This window comes from Ursus arctos, unplaced genomic scaffold (genome assembly GCF_023065955.2).
Source record: "Ursus arctos isolate Adak ecotype North America unplaced genomic scaffold, UrsArc2.0 scaffold_12, whole genome shotgun sequence".
Lineage (NCBI taxonomy): Eukaryota > Metazoa > Chordata > Mammalia > Carnivora > Ursidae > Ursus > Ursus arctos.
This window is the reverse complement of record NW_026622786.1, coordinates 22,674,796-22,689,575: the sequence shown is the minus strand read 5'-3', so window position 1 is coordinate 22,689,575 and position 14,780 is coordinate 22,674,796. Positions and strand designations below refer to the sequence as shown.

Below are 14,780 nucleotides of genomic sequence, written 5' to 3'. Positions count from 1 at the left end.
GTTTTTGTTTTTGTTTTGAGAGAGAGCATGCGAGTGGTGGGAAGAGGGAGAGGGAGAGAGACAATCTTTTTTGGGATTTTTATTTGAGAGAGAGAGAGAGCACACCCATGGGGGGGGGCGTTGGGGGAAAGACAGAGGGAGAAGCAGACTCCCTGCTGAGCAGGGAGCCTGCTGTGCTTGATCCCAGGGCCCTGGGACCATGACCTGAGCCAAAGGAAGATGCTTAACTGACTGAGCCCACTGAGAGAGAGAATCTTAAGCAGGCTCCACGCTCAGCCTGGGGCCCTACTCAGGGCTCAATCTCATGACCCTGAGATCCTGACGTGAGCTGAAATCAAGATGCTTAACCACCTGAGCCACTCAGGCACCCCCATCTTTGGAAATCTTAACTATACTCCTTGAAAGTTCAGTTTACATGTCACAGAATTCTATAAAACTTAACTCCTGATAGATTTGGTAACTTCTGTACCTCTCTCTTTGCATGTTTGGTATTTATTTTGTTTTGTATTGTAAGTTTTAGTTGCTTCTAATACTTAAGTAGGATCTTAATAATTGCTTTTTTTTCCCTTGGCTCCACTATTACTATCCTAATTCTCCTGTCAATTGTTGCTTGGAAGAGATTGGCTTCTCTGTCTCTCTCTAAACTCTTCTCCACCCTGTGGCCTCAGTTATCTTTCTTAAATGAAGATTATGATACATGGAAACCTTATCTTGCTTTAGATTCTTCAGTGGTACTTTCTTACCCTCAGGAAAAGTCTAAACGGCTCAGTGGGGCATTATGATATTACCTGTTTATTTCTCAGTCTTTCTCTCACCCCTTCTCAATTTATATTCTCTCCAGCCATATTAAATTACTCCAAGTTTCCTGAAAATATGTTATGTGCTGTCTGGATTCTGGGTTTTGACCATATTTCCTTTCCCCAAAATACTCTTACACTGAGTGCCTGTCTGCCTCCTCCCACAAATATGTCCAGCATAACTGCTCATCCTTCAGATCAGATTTCAGTTTAAACAGCCCTTTCTTCAGGAAGCATTTCCTGATCGTCCACCTCTCAGGCTGGGTTAAATATACCTATAGCACTTTTTACTATTCCTTTCATGGCATTTACTTACCAAATTGAAATAGCCTGTTTCTTCTCTCTTAAGCTTCATGAGGGCAAGTTGTTTTTTCATTGTTATAAAGTCAGCACGGGACTCTGCCAGGCAAAAAATTTGTATATTTTGGATTTGAATCAAAATAAATTCATGTTTTTTCAACCTTGGAGAATTACATTCTCTGGCCCCAGAGAGGGAATTTTTGCTTAGTACTATTCCCATTCAGTTAGTCCACAAATATGAATAAATACATACCCACACCTTTTTTACTGATGTATTACACATTTAAAAACTGCACAAATCATTTTCAACAAACATTTATTAAATAGACCCTCTCACCAGAGTGGTGATACGATACTGTCTTAATCTTACATTATAGTAGGAGAGAGACAACAAACAAATTAATAAATAAATTACACAAATACCAAATAATTATTTGTAGTATGCAGAGAGTTAACATAGGATGTAGTGATTGGGTTGCTACTTTAGATTGAGTGGTAAAGGAAGTCTTCTGAAGAGGGGGCATTTAAACTGAGACCTGAATGTCACAAGAGAGCCTGTCAGAGGAAGAGCATTCTGTAAGGAACAGCTAGTATCAAAACCCTGTAGTGAAAACAATGTTGGCCAATATGGCTGAAGTGTAGAGAGTCAGAGGAGAGTGGTTTCAGATAAAATTGGAGAGACATGCTTGGGAAAATGAGCCAGGATTAGGAGTATGAGTTTTATTTTAACTGCAGTGGGAAACCATAGGGAATGACATTATTTGATTTGTATTTTTAAAAATTACTTTGGCTCATGTGTAGGTAATAGATTATTAAGGGAGCAAGAGTGCAAAAAGCCTGAGTAGCTAGAAAGCTATTAGAGTCGATGAAATGAGAGGCCCAGGTGGCTTGGTCTGAGGTACTCATCTAGGAGCTGCAGAGATACAGATAAAGTTAGAAAATGCTTTGTGCTTAGAGCTAATAGTATTTGCTTGTGGATATGAATGTTTAGGTCAGGGTTGAGTGAAAGAGAGGAATCAAGGATAATTCCTAGACTTTTTACATGAGCAACCTAGTGAATGAAGGTGTCTGTATGAGAGAGGAAAGACTAGAGGAAGAATAATGTTTGCTTCTTTTTGAAGAGCACTGAAGATCAAAAGGTCTGTTTTGGTTATGACTAGATTTGAGATCTCTCAGATGTTTGTATAGAGATCTCGTATAGGCAAGGATGTACAAAGACAGAATTCTTGGGAGAACTCACCTGAATGAATACAAAGGATTGGAAATAGTACACATATAGATTTAAAGTCATGGAGTGGCGTTTATTTGGCATGAATCACAATTCCCACCCCTTCCATTTTCCTGGAAAACATGCTTCTTTTCTGCAGAACCCAATTTAGCTTCAGGGTTCCTTTCAGTATCATGTTTCATACAGCCACAACCAATCAACTACAGCTGGCTTTCAAGATAAAACCTGTATATCATCCTTATCTAAGTCACACTGGTCTATTTATAAAACTTTTTCTCACTAATTTACATTAATATATAATCTCAAATTCATATAATTGGATTCTCATTATTGTTAAACTTTAACATTTTTATGTGTTCTTTTCCACTGTTCTGATGACAAAAGTAATACAGTTGATTGTAAAAAAACTCAAACATAACCGAAATATACAACTTATCTACTGAAATGTTCTCATAGTCTCACCTCTTGGAGATAAACTGGGAAACTTTAACAAAACTAAAAATCATTCAGTACCGGGGCGCCTGGTGGCTCAGTCGTTTAAGCATCTGCCTTTGGCTCAGGTCATGGTCCCAGGGTCCTGGGATCAAGCCCCACGTCGGGCTCTCTGCTGAGCAGGGAGTCAGCTTCTCCCTCTCCCTCTACCTGCTGGTGCTCTCTCTCTTTGTCAGATAGATAGATAGATAGATAGATAGATAGATAGATAGATAGATAAAATCTTTTTTAAAAGAATCATTCAATAAATGTTTTAGTGCATACTCTGTACTAGACAGTAAACAACATAGGCAAATACCCAACTCCTATGGAGCTTATATTCTAATAGGGGTTACAGTCAATAAAGCAGATGAACATACAGATAGATAATGTAATGTCTTAGGGTGGTGAACACTATGAAGCAGGGTAAGGGGGTGCTATTTTAGAAGGGCTTGGAAAGTCCTCTGCATAAGGTGACAGAGCCCTTAATAGTGAAGGAGAAGGGCAGGGGACTGTTCAAAGGAAGATTATTCCTGGTAGAGGGAACTTCAGGTAAACACACTCAGGTGGGAACCTGCCTGGCATGTGTAAGGAGCAGTGAGGAGGACAGAGTAGCTGAAGTGCAATATATAGGGCTGAGTATAGAGTATCTAGAGTTCAGGGAGGAGGTTGGAGTGGAAGGTAAACTCTGGGGTGTCATCTGCTTATGTATGGTACTTACAGCCATGGGATTGGATGTGTTTCCCCAGAGACTGAGAGCTGGTAGAGAGGAGAAGAGGTCTGAGGACTGAACCCTGAAAGGCAGGGCCGCAGGAAGTAGCTCCAGCTAAGCAGAGTGGCCAGTGAGATGGTAGGAGAGGCGCAAACGCACATTGTCTCCGGAGCCGTGTGAAGAAAGTATTTCAAACAGGAAGGAGTGATCCACCCTGTTAGATGCTGCTATGACTGATAATCGGTAATTTAGCCAAGATACTCAGAAGGGTAATGAGAAGGAAAGCCTGTTCAGAGGAGCTTCAGGAGAGAACGGGAAGGAAAGAAATGGGGGTCCAACTGTAGTCAACTCCTGTTTAAGGCGTTTTGCTGTAAAGGGGAGCAGTGTGATTGCCCGCCAGCGCCGAGGGCCCACTTTGAAGTTTGTGGTCATGAATTTAAAGTGAAAACCACCAGCACCGTTGTATGTTTTTCTCTAGTCTTGCTCAGCTACTTGGTATAAGGTATGGAATAGACAGATTCAGCCTGTTTGGGGTTTTGTCAGAGGAGTACTGACAGAGTGAGAAAGGAGCACAGCAGGGATTACAGCGGTGGGAAATGAAGATTTAAAGGTGGTAATAGATGCTGAAAAAGAGGAGAAAAGTGAGAGGGTTAGCAGGTCGGAGCTCTGGCAGGAGGGTGAGTGCGGCGAGTAGGGGAGGCTCAGGCTGTGAGAGGCTTGAACTTGACATCTGCAGGTCTCAGGTGTGGCTTTCCGGGTGGATCCAGGATAAACTCATCAGAGAGAGGCCAAGTGTGCTGAATGGACTGCCCACATGGGTATTTAAACTAGGGAATAAGCCGATGGCTACACTTTTCAGTGACCGAGGGGAGCTATCTAGAGTCATAGCACTGGGAGTCAAGATGGGAAGAGGGTGCAATAATCTGATGGTCTGGGCCTTAAAGGAACTATGTTTTTTGGGGGTAAGTAGGAGGGGCAAACATCTGGAAATAGTAGTGAGGACGCTACTGTGGCGTGTGGGAGAGAAAACAGTGCTGTAGGGACAATAGTGTCCTCAGGCAATAGCCAGTTTTCGGGTAGAACAGAACATACTCTGGCTATTCAGAAAAGAGGCTGAGGATTTAATGAAAATTACTCATTTAAAAGTATTTTTTAAATTATGGAAATAATTATATTGATAAACTCGGTATAGAAAAGGATAAGGAAAAAAATTACTCATAGTTCCACCAGCCAAGAGAACCATGTTAATATTTTTGTGGGGTTTATTTTGGCTTTTTTCTTTCATTCTGAGCCCTTTAAAAAAAAAAACAAAAAAAACCCTGGTTTTATTTGTAGTAGGTATATAAAATTACGTTGTTAAAATTTTTTTAGTTTTTTCTGATCATATATAGTTATTATAGAAAACTTGGAAAATGCTGAAAAATAGAAGTAAAGAAAAATCAGGATCAAACACGTAAAGGCCACATTACCACATATGTTAATAGCATTTCTTTACAGTCATTTTTAGACTTTTTTTTTTTTTTTTTACATTGAGTTTCTACTATATATGCAGGTTATTAAGCTTGGTCAGCATTAGAGCATTCAAAGGTTCTAGATGAAAAATAAAAATAGTTATTATTTTAAGTCAGTAAAGTTTCATAATGATTTATCAGGTAGCACGTCTTTCATTCAATGATATTAAATAAAACAAGGTACAGGGCAACACATAGAATGATTCATTATTATAGAGTCTGTATGTAAAGTATGTATTTCTCTTTACATGTATTGGGAAAATATCAGAGTGCATATATATACACATATATGTGTATATATAAATATACATGTTATTTGGGTCTCTCTGGGTGGTGCCATTGTATTTTATTTTCCATTTATTTTGGGTGGGGTGATGCATTTTTTAAATTGTGCTTCTTTCCTAACATCGCTAAGGCAAATCAACATTTCTGACTCTACCTTAAAAACATAATTTTTTTTAAATGGAGGGCAATAAAAAAAGTAAGAGCTCCAGAGTACAAAAATAGACATTCCAGTCGTCTATTTTTATGTTAAGAGAGCAAACTTAATTTACTTAAATGTTCATATGATAATGAAATATTTGTAAGCAGATTACTCTGAGATGTTTTTCAAATTGAGTAAGAGTTTGCCTGGTTAGCGAAAAGTGATTTTAGGAAATACATGAAAACTCTTACCAACTCAACAAAATAGAGTATAAAGAAGTAATTTTCCTTACCCTTAATTTTTACATATATTTGCAGTTCACCAAGAGCAAAAGAAATAATAGGACTCTATATGTTGTCTGGACCTAAATGTTCCTCGATTGAGAACATGCTGTGGAAATAGACATCTCTCCCTTGTAGGATGCCCAGTGTTCCATTTTCACTTTCAGTGAAAGTGATTTCTTAGAAAAAGTTTTTCTCTCAACATTTTCTAACGCAGGCACAAGATGCTTTAAATTGCTCAGTGAAACTGAGTTGTGCTGTGATGAATTTTGTTTCCCAGTGAAAAGCAGGAGATCCGGTACAATAGTGAGAGTGTAATTTTTTTATCTTTTGAAAATACACTTCTTGTAAGAGATTTCAGAGTCGTTTTGCTCCTTTTTTCCTTAGTAGTTGAGTTGGAATGGAAAGGGGATTCATAACTTAGCATGCAGAAAATCTGAACAATTAGTTGTAGCTTTGAATCACATTGTGATTTCTTTAAAAGTGATGCCCTTTACATAGATCTGTAGCTTGCTTTTTGATTCACTTAAATAAAAGAGGTACCTATGCATGATGGGAAAAAAATACATAAACAGGATGCAGAAATAAGCTTTGCTTCTGGTGTGGTATTTTGAAGCTGTGCTGCAATTTTTTTTTTAAGTCGGTTTTCTACAACTCACCGGTTACCACCTTGTGGTGCTTTGCACCTTTTTACTATAATCATTTGTAAATACAAAGAAAAAATTTTAAACAAAAGAAATTATCTTTTTTTAGGTGTAAAAGTATTTCAAGTAATATATTTATTTCTTATCATTTTGAAGAAAAAATTAACCAAACTTGCAGAGGCAAACTAAAGTACAGACTTTAGAAATGATAGTAATGGTCATAAATAGAGATATGAAATGGAAAGAATATGTGCTAATGAAAACAAAATTATATACTTGAAATTTTGAATCATCGGTGATCATTGTTAATGAATACAGAATTTGAACCAGATACTGATTTTGATAAATCTTGTTGATTCTGCAGTTAAATAGATAATTATTTGTGATAATAGATAATTATTAACTAAATAAATAGATGTTTATTAACTAAAAAGTAGCATTTTTTAAACATGTAAGAAGCTGCCATATCTTCAAATAGTCATATATAATAGAAATTATGGAGTTTTTTTTTTTTTCTTTCCAAAAATGGTTTTGCCTAATAATTTCCTTTGTGGCTCAGTCTTTCAAGTGGTTATAATTTATGAACTATACTTCTGGGGTAAGGAAAGCAGTTTCTTAAGATTTTAACTTGTTTGTATATGTGTCTCAATTGTTAAACTGAATAAATGGGAACATCATTGTATAATAACTATTTTTAAATCATATATAAAACCATCATAGTGAGAACATTTTTAATACTAATTAGTCTAACAGCCTTTCTCAACCAGCATTCTGGGAGAGAATCCCTAAGGCATTCATTTGTTTGTAAGTATTAACCTCTCAGCTATGCATCTAGAAAAGTACCGGTTATGTTACTATCCTTGGGGAAATTCAGAAATAGTCACTCAAATTATTTTGTGTGTTCGGTAGTTCAGAGGATGAATCCTAGTTAAGAAAGGGTGGCAGACAGTCTTAGAAATATTGGAAAGAGGGCGCTTGGGTGGCTCAGTATATTAAGCGTCTACCTTCGGCTCAGTTAATGATCCTGCGTCAGGCTCCCTGCTCAGTGGAGAGTCTGCTTCTCCCTCTGCCTTCTCTGCCTCCCCCGCTCATGTGCACACTCTCTCTCTCAAATAAAATCTTTAAAAAAGTATATTGTAAAGAGCAGAACAAGTATGGTAATGTATTAGTGATCATTAGCCTATTGGACAAGAGAGTGTTTGAGACTACTTTAGACAAGAGAGTGTTTGAGACTTAAAAATTTGAAAGAAGAGATTATTTTATGTGAAATCTATGATTTTATTTCTGTAAAACTCATGAAAATAATGGAAAAACTGACAAGCATAATTTAGTACAGTTACAGATACAAAATTGATATACAAAATTAATACCCTTTATATATAAGCAAAATCCAGTCTATAGATAAAATGTACAAAACTTGTGTGAGGAAAAGTTTTCCAATACTTCTAAAAAACACGAATGGACTTGAACAGAGCCTCTTTTGTTTTTGAAGACTCAGCATCATAAACATGTCAACACTTTATTTATAAACTTAAAACTATTCTAATAAAAATACCAACAGGTGTTTTTTTTGGAGGGTGGTAGTAAAAGTTGATTTTAAAGCTTATAAGGAAAAACGAACAAGCAGGAGGAAATGCCCAAGAAAACCCTGGAAAATAAAATACGAAATGTAAAGAAAGCCTTTATAGTTAAAATAGTGAGGTGCCTGAAGAAGCAAATCTATGGAGCAGATTAGAAAGTCCAGAAATAGATTTTTTTTAATAGTTTATTTATTTATTTAACACAGAGAGAGAGAGAGAGAGAGAGAGTGCTCACAAGCAAAGGGAGCAGCAGAGGGAGAGGGAGAAGCAGGCTTCCCGTTGAGCAGGGAGCCTGATATGGGGCTCGATTCCGAGACCCTGGGATCATGACCTGAGCCGAAGGTAGACACTTAACATACTGAGCCACCCAGTTGCCCCCAGAAATAGATTTATGTACAAATACAAATTTAGTAAGGATAAAGGTGGCATTTCAAATCAGTCGGGGAAAGATGGGCTTTCTAATAACTGGACAGCTATTTGGAGAAAGATAAATTTGGAACTGTAGCTAATACTATGTATACTTGGATGAATTCCAAATTGATGAGAGCTCTCAAAATAAAATATGAGACCGTGCTAATACTAGGAGAAAGCATGTCTGAATTATTTTATAATATGAGACTATTAGGGGAATAACTACAGCTCAAAACCTAGAATCAGTAAGAAAAAAGATTGATGAATTAAGTTACATGAAGAAACTTTGACATAGAAAAGAAAGCATCAGCATCAACAGGGAAGTCAAGCTCTTTTCCTCAGCAGGACCGCAGTGGGAGCAGCTGTGGTGCTAGTCTCTCTGAGCTATCCAAGTCCGTTCTTGTCACCATAGCGACACTGCACTCACTGCCACCATAACTGAGCAGATGATACTTTGTGGCACCCCGAGGGGCCACAGTGGCTGGGTAACCCAGATCCCCACCACTCCCCAGTTCCCAGGCATGATACTGTCCACTTCTTGAGATAAGACCATCATCATGTGGAAGCTGACCAGGGATGAGACTGACTATGGCATCCTGCAGCATGCCCTTTAGTGTCATTCCCACTTTGTTAGTGACATGATCATTTCCTCAGATGGCCAGTTTGCCCTTTCAGCCTCCTAGGATGGAACCCTTCATCACGGGGATCTCACAACAGGTACCATGGTACCTGTAGATCTGTAGGCCACACCAAGGATGTGCTGAGGATGGCCTTCTCCGACAACCGGCAAATTGTCGGTAGCTTCTGAGATAAAACCATCAAGCTATAGAATACTTGGAGTGTATGCAAATATACTGTCCAGGATGAGAGCCATATGGAGTGGGTGTCTTGTGTTCCGCTTTCCACCTGGTAGCAGCAATCCCATCATTGTCTCCTGTGGCTGGGACAAGCTGGTTCAGTCCTAACCGATACTGTCTCTGTGCTGCCACAGGCCCCAGCATCAAGATCTGAGACTTGGAAGGCAAGATTATAGATGAACTAAAGTAGGACGTTATTGGCACCAGCAGCAGGGGAGAGCCCTCTAGTATACCTCTCTGACCTGGCCTGCTGATGGCCAGAGTCTGTTTGCCAGCTACATAGAAAACCTGGTGTGAAGGTGGCAGGTGACCATGGGCTGGGTACCTCCTAGAAATATATGGCAGAGTTTTAGAAATAAAACATTGGTTTTCTGACTTTAAAAAACAAGCAAAATTAAAAGGGAAGTCAAAGACCTAATAAACTGATAAATATTTGCCACCTAGAACATGAAAGGCTAACCTCCCTAATATAGAGAGAGCTTCCAAAAAGAAAAATTAAGACTAACAGCCTGATAAACAAACGGACAAAAGTGTAAGTTCCTTTAGTTTACAGGAAAAGAAATACAAGTTACATTTAAACATATAAAAGTAGTTCAGCCTCACTCATAAAAAAGAAACACAAATTAAAACTACATTGAGACACTGCCTGTCATCTATCAGGTGGATAAATATCCAAAAGTGCATAATTTTTTGTCAAGGCTATAGGTAAAATAACAGAACTTTGCTGACAGAGATGAGAATGGTACTATCTCTGCAGGAAGAATATTGACAGTATCTAGTGTAATTAATTGTGCATTTATCTTTGATTAAGGAGTCCTACTTCTAGAAGCATTTGTATCCTAAAGATGAACTGGCAAAAATATAAACGAATGCATTTATAAGATCATTCTTTGTGGCTTTGTTATAGCCAAAAATTGGAAAGAACACAGATGTCCATCAGAAAGGGAGTTCTGTGCAGCCCTTAAAAAAAGAATTAAGTTGGGGGAAGAGAGGTGACATCAGCAAGATGGCAGAATAGGAAGCCCTAGATTCTTTCCTTCATGGAGGACAGAAGTGTAACACAGCAAACTGACAAAATAGATCTGTAGAAATCCTGAAACTAGTTCAAAGGTTCTTGCACCCCAGGCTAGCGGAAAGCCGACCATGTGGAGGCTTGGTAGGAAATGTGTGACACTTCATTCTCTCTCTCTCTCTCTCTCTCTCTCTCTCTCTCTCTCTCGTAAGAGCCACTCCCACCCCCCACCCCTGCACAGGGTGGAGTATTTGGGAGGAAACCGCCAACTCCCACATTATCCCTAGAGGGGGAAAGGAGTTGAACGTACCTCCAACTGACTTGGGAATGGGGGTGCTGCCTGAGAGACAGTGTCTTGCTTGTATCCAAGTACTGACAGAAACAGGATGCCAGGTTGGGCATCCCGGAGAAGAGTCTTGCATTAGAGTCTGCAGTACCACAGACAGACACTAGATGGAACCCCAGGACTAGATTTACTATAGCCTAGCGGGGTGCAATATTACACACACACTCCTGAGTAGAAGCTCAGGAGCACCTGAGTAGAAGCCAGCAAACCTCTTCAAACAGGACAGATTACTTGCAAAAAAGCACATAGAGGACACATACCCAGAAAAGACTTTTAAGGTCCCCAGAATCTCTAGCCAGGCTGAGTAGAGAGTCATTGTATGAAACCAAACCACAAAGTCTGGAGAGTTGGTTGATTTCTTTAGATGCCCACATCCCAACAACGAAAAAGAATACATACAAAGAAACAGCCAAATGTGATACATTTAAAGAAATAAATTAGATCTCTAGAAACCAAATCTTAAAAAAAGGAGACATGAACTGCCAGATAAAGAATTCAAAATTACCATCATAAGGATACTTAATTAACTAAAAAGAAAGCATAGACAAACAAATAAACAAAACTAGGTATAGGATGCATGAACAAATGAGAATATGAACAAAGAGAGAGAAACTAGGAAGAAGAGCCAAACAAATTCTGGAAGTGAAGTAAAACAGTACAATTTAAATTAAAAATTTTACTGCCAGGACTCAGTGAATTTGACCAGAGAGAAGATAGAGTCAGTGAACTTGAACACAGGACTTACAAAAATTACTGAAGCAGAGAAGCGAAAAATGAAGAGAGCCCAAGGGATTTATGGACAAGAAGAACAACGTATGAATATGGGAGTCTCAGAAAGTGAAGAAAGAAAGGAGCAGAGAACCTGTTGAAAAAATAAGGGCCAAAACTTTCTCAAAGTTGCCCCCTAAAAAAACAAAACCAAAAACAAACAAAACATCATCCAGTTTTGTTCTGTCTATAAGAGATGGACTTTAGATCCAAATAGACACAGACTAAAAGTGAAAAGGTGAAAAAAGATATCCTGTACAAACAGGAATCTAAAGAGATTGGAGTGGCCATGCTTACATCAGATAAAATGGATAAACAAAAGAGACTTTAAGACCAAAACTGCCACAAGAGACAAAGAAGGACACTGTACCTCATTTTCAGTTATGGATAGAGCAACCAAGTAGAGGATCAATAAGAAAAGAGTAGTCTTGAATAATACTGTAGACCAACTGGGCTTAACAGAAATATGTATACCACTCCACCCAATAACAGAATGCACATTCTTAAGCAAACATGGAACAATATCCCAGAATGACTACATGTTAGGTAACAACAAAAGTTCTAACAAATTTTAGAAGATTTAAATTATACAAAATATCTTCTCTGATCAAAATGGAATGAAACTGGAAATCACTAGCAGAAGGAAAACATGAAAATCCATAATTATGTGGAAATTAACATATTCTTTAACAACCAGTGGGTCAAAGAAATTACGAAGGTATTTAGAAAATATCTGGAGACAAATGAAAACAAAAACACAACATATCAAAACTTACAGGATACAGTGAAAGCAGTGCTAAGAGGGAAGTTCATAGTGACAGATAACTACATTTAAAAAAACTCAGCATAGTCACATGATTTTATTTATCTCATTTTAGTTTTGTGAAGCAAAAAAAAAAAAAAAAAATCTCAACCTAACTTTATACGTTAAGGAACTAGAAAAAGAAAACTAAAAAACTAGAAAGTTAGCAGAAAGAAGGAAATAATAAAGATTGGAGCAGAGATAAATGACATAAAGAATAGAAAACATCAACAAAACCTAAAGTTGGTGTTTTTGAAAAGATCAGCAAAACTAACAAACCCTTAGCTAGACAGACTCTAAGAAAAAAGAAGACTCAAATATCTAAAGTTAACAATGAAAGAGGAGACATTACAACTGGTATTGCAGAAATAAGAAATATAAGGAACTACAATGAACAATTATATGCCAACAAATTGGAAAACTTAGAAGAAATGGATGTATTTCTAGAAACATCCAACCTACCAAGACTGAATCATGAAGAAATGAAAAAATCTGAACAAACCTATAACTAGTGAGGAGACAGTAATTAAAGAATTGAAGCACTAATCTAATACTTTTCAACAACAACAACAGAACCAGATTAATTTACTGGTGAATTCTACCAAGCATTTCGAGAAGAATTAACACCAAATCTTTTTCAAATTCTTCCAAAGAATTAAAGAGGGGAAGAGACTCCTAATCATTCTGCGAGGCAAGAATGACCGAGGTTCTGAAACCAGACAAAAACATGATAGGAGAAGAAAACTATAGACCAAGGGACACCTGGGTGGCTCAGTCAGTTAAAATTCTGCCTTTGGCTCAGGTCATGATCCCAGGGTCCTGGGATTGAGACCTGCGTTGGGCTCCTTGCTCAGCGGGAAGCCTGCTTCTCCCTCTGCCTGCCACTTCCCCTGCTTGTGCTCTCTCTCTCTCTGACAAGTAAATAAATAAAATCTTAAAAAAAAAAAAACTGTAGACCAATATTCCTCATGAATATTGACATAAAAGTCCTAAAATATTAGGCAAAATGAATTCAACAGCACATTAAAAAGATCTTGCAGCATGACCTGGTGGAATTTACACCTGGAATGCAAGGATGGTTCAACATACGAAATCAATTGATGTTTTATATACCAAATGGAAAGTGAAGGGGTAAAGACATGATCATCTCAATCAACTCAGAAAAATCCTGTGACAAAATTCAATAGCCATGAAGTGGTAAAACACTTAACAAACTAAGAAAAGAAGGAAACTGCCTCAACATAATAAAAGCCATATATGAAAAACCCACAGTTAACATCATACTCAGTGGAGAAAGACTCAAAACTTTTCCTGTAAGATCAAGATCAAAGCAGGCATGCCCATTTCACCACTACTGTTCACCAAAAAGTGTACTGAAAATTCTAGCCAGAACAGTCAGACAAGAAAAAAAAAAGGCATACAAATTGACAAAGAAGAATTAAAATTTCCTGTTCACATGTGATATGTTCTTATATGTAGAAAACCCTAAAGATTCCATTAAAAAGCTGTTAGGACAAATAAAAGAATTTAGCAAAGTTGCAGAATACAAAATCTACACTCAAAACTCAGTTGTGTTTCTAAATACTAACAATGACTGATCTAAAAATGAAATTTAGAAAAGAATCCCATTTACTATAGCATCAAAAAGGATAAAATACTTAGGAATAAACTTCCCCAAAGAAGTGAAAGACTTGTACACTAAAAACTACAAAACATTGCTAAAGGAAATCGAAGATATGAATAAAGGGAAAGATTTCTCTTGCTTATGGATCAGAACTTAATGTTGTTTAAATGTGTATACTACCCAGAGTGATCTACAGGTTCAGTGCAATCTCTATCAAAATCCCAATGACATTTTTTGCTTAAAAAAAAAATCCTAAGATTTGTATGAAATCTCAAAGGACGATGAATAGTCAATACAATCTTGAGAAGGAAGGAGGCCTCACACTTCCTGATTTCAAAACATACTACAAAGCAATAGTAATTAAGATGGTGTGGTCCTGGCATAAAGATGGGCATATAGACCAACGGAACAAATAGCCCAGGACTAAACCTTTGCATATATAGCCAAATGATTTTGACAAGAGTGCCAAGACTTTACAGTGGGGAAAATACAGTCTCTCTTCAACAAATGGTTTTCGGGAAACTGGATATCCACATGCAAAAGAATAAAGTTGGTGGGGCGCCTGGGTGACTCAGTCGTTAAGCATCCGCCTTCGGGTCAGAGCATGATCCCAGGGTTCTGGGATCGAGCCCCACACCGGGCTCCATGCTCTTCTGGGAGCCTCCTTCTTCCTGTCCCACTCCCCCTGCTTGTGTTCCCTCCCTCACCGGCTGTCTTTCTCTCTGTCAAATAAATAAATAAAATCTTTAAAAAAAAAAAAAAAGAATAAAGTTGGACCCTTACCTTATTACCACATGCAAAAATTAACTCAAAATGGATTAAAGACCTAAATATATGATCTAAAACTCTGAAGCTCCTAGATGAAAACATAGGGGGAAAGCTTTAGGACATTGGATTTAGCAGTGGTTTTTTAGCTATGACCCAAAAGGACAGGCAACAAAATAAAAAAATACACAAATGGGACTTTACTGAACTTAAAAACTATTGGTGCGTTATAAGAAACAATCAGCAG

At 37.8% G+C, this 14,780-nt stretch overlaps 1 protein-coding gene and 1 pseudogene across 1 annotated transcript in view; both read left to right on the top strand.

Moving 5' to 3' along the window:
• SLC30A7 (solute carrier family 30 member 7) overlaps nucleotides 1-14,780 on the top strand; it is an 86,606-nt gene that overhangs the window by 37,893 nt on the left and 33,933 nt on the right. The window lies entirely within an intron of this gene.
• Nucleotides 4,458-13,394, top strand: LOC113254228 (receptor of activated protein C kinase 1-like; annotated as a pseudogene).